Genomic DNA, 3,023 nt, shown 5'->3' on the forward strand with positions numbered 1-3,023 from the left:
AACTTCCCGAACATTCATTACAGCGACTCGGCGCCGCGCGCGAGGGTGATCACATGGTTTAGTTTAGCTCCGCCCTTCATTTACTTTGATTGGTTGGAGGACCAACATCCCGTTAGGTCATCCAGATCCGCCCACCGTCCTTTCATTGGTCCGGTGCTGACATCAATCACTCGCGGGTCACTTTGTTGGCTAGAGCATGCGCAGTGCGGCCTGCTTTTGCTGATAAGTTGGGTAATGTGATGGGAGAGTTTACTGAGGGGAAGGATCCCTTTGTGTGAGCTCTGCAGTAGATTTCCTTTATTCATGGAGGGAATTGCCTTCCTACTCATGACTGTATAGCTGTGATTTATGAATCAATGCCATTTGAATTAGTACATAAACACCCCATTTTCACAACATCTGAGATCTTTAGCACATTGTATCATGCTCTTCTTTAGAAACAAAAAAAAAACATGAAACGGAGCCTCAAGGAATCGGAGCAGGAGTAGGGCATTCATCGCCTTCAGCTTGTTCCCCCATTCTATCAGATCATGGCTAGGCCAACCCAGACCTCAACACCTCTTTTATGCTTGATCCACATAGCCCTCAACTGCTCAATAGTTCAAAAATCTACCTGCCCACTTTTAAAATAATTTGAGACAGAATCACAGATTCCCTACTATGTGGAAACAGGCCCTTCTGCCCAACAAGCAGAACAACTCTCCAAAGAGTAACCCAACCATTCCCCTCCCACATTTAACTTTCACAATTGTTTGGGTGAGAAAATTCTAGCCATTCACTGAGAGAAAAAAATCTTTACTTTTTCTAAAATGAATGTTCCCTTATGTAATGTCCCCTGGTTTGAGACTTCACTGGTGCTAGAATATCTAGTCAACGTCTACCCAGTCAAGCTCCTCAGAATCTTGTTTCCATAAGATCACCCCTGCTTATCTATTCTTGATTGGTCAACCCTTTTGTCCTCAAAGCAGCTAAGTGAATCTTTTCTGAATGATCTCCTATGTTGGTTTATCCTTTATTAAATATGGGAGCTAACATTGTATACAGTACTCCAAGTGAGGTCTCAGCAACAGCCAGTGTGGTTAACAAATCTTCAGTCCATGCTAATACATTACCCCGATACCATGAGCTCCTAAATTGTGCAAATAACTTTTATGTAGCACCTTATCATTTGCATTTTTAAAATCCAAATACAGAACATCATTGGATTGCCCTTTATCACCCCTGCTTGTTATCTCCTCAATGAACTGTCGCAAATTTGTCAAATATAGTTTCTCTTTCACAAAACCCAGTCCACCATGTTTAATGATAAGCTTTTCTAAATATCCTGCAATTTCTTACTTGAATATTTGACCTCTGTAGATTCTTTCAGTAGATTTGCTAAGTATAATTCCCCTCTCTTAAATCCATGTGGACTCTGTCCAATCCTGTCACTGTTCAGTAAGAAACTTGACTGTACTCCAATATAGTTAGTAAATGTATCTGTATTTATTTTAAAAAAATGATTACTTATAAATGCTGGACCCATGCAATATCAATGAATTAGTGACTCTGAATTAGGGTTATAATGTTTTTTCTGTTAATTCCTTTTCGTACTGTGTTCTGCAGACAGCACCAAGTGATCACTCTTAATTGTGAGTAACTTTGAAAATAATATATTTTAAAAATGACATCCCAAAATGCTGCCTCATTATTGTGCAAGGAGGATTTTGCATTCAATAGTTTGCAGATAAAATTGAACAGATTTTTGCTGCAATTTGGCCAGACGGCAGGTTACACCAAAGTGGCAACTCTGCTCTCAAATTCTTACTTGACACTGCCCAAGGCAATACTGATGGGACTTCACTTTGCCATTCTGGGTCACCAGCTTTATTTCCAGGTTTAATCCTATAATCATCCTACAGCTTATAATTTTAGACAACTTCTCTTTTAGGTACATATGTAAATATCATACTGAAATGTTGCACTGAATGGTACCAAATCTGAAATTAGTCTCTAATCTGACCCTTCTACATATGTATTGGCATAAGTCTATGCCAGTTATTTTTCTGAAGCCTGTGATTCCTGATGAAGGGCTTATGCCTGAAACATCAACTCTCCTGCTTCTCGCATGCTGCCTGACTTGCTGTGCTTTTCCAGCATGACAGTTTTCGACTCTGCTGTCCAGCTTCTTTGGTCATCACGTTCTCCTTTGAGAAGTTTAAACCAAGAATAATTTTGGTTGATCAAAGTGCAATAGGAAGCAATTCATGAAATTCAGATATCTCACATTTACCTTAACTATGTGAAGGCTAAGACATTACTAAATTATTGTCAGTAATTGAAACCATGCTGACAAACTTGTGCAGTATCAGTGCCTCACCTTTAGAGTGTTCCCAGATATCGCGCAGCTGCAGTATTTTGTTTTGCACTGAGCTATATGTTATTTTCACTTTTTTCTTTGTGAAAGATTACAAAATTAACTTGGATGAATGAACTTATAATTTCTTTAACCAATGTTGGGAGAAATAAAAATGTCAGGATTTCAAGTGCTGATAAAGTAAAATAAACTGAATCAATAGAAAGGGTTTAAGATGGGAAGATTTTTTCTTATTAAAGTGCACAGCTCCAAGCCTTCGGCCTCACTCTCTCGGCGGAACAAGTAACGGCTGTCTGGTGGTGTTTTTGTAAGTCACGGTATAGTCCAGTTATTGTTTTTTTAATGGGTAAAATTTAAAGTATCTTTTTAAGCGCCGAGCGGACCCGGAAGCTGGTGTCGCGCTAGCTTACCTGGGAAGGTTTTTTTCTTATAAAAGCGCGCAGGCGAGGAACCCGAGGCACTACAGGGGTAGAGCCTCCTACCCGCCCTCCTCCTCTAACCTATAATAAGACCCATTGTGACAAGCAGGTAAGTGCTGCATTTTGCTTGATTGTTACTTTAGATCTAGTTTTTAAAGTTTCTCTTTTAGAGGGATGGCAGCGAAGGCAGTGCAATGTTCCTCTTGCAACATTAATGAGGTGAGGGAAGCCATTAGCGTCCCTCCTGA

This window comes from Chiloscyllium punctatum, chromosome 6 (assembly GCF_047496795.1).
Source record: "Chiloscyllium punctatum isolate Juve2018m chromosome 6, sChiPun1.3, whole genome shotgun sequence".
Lineage (NCBI taxonomy): Eukaryota > Metazoa > Chordata > Chondrichthyes > Orectolobiformes > Hemiscylliidae > Chiloscyllium > Chiloscyllium punctatum.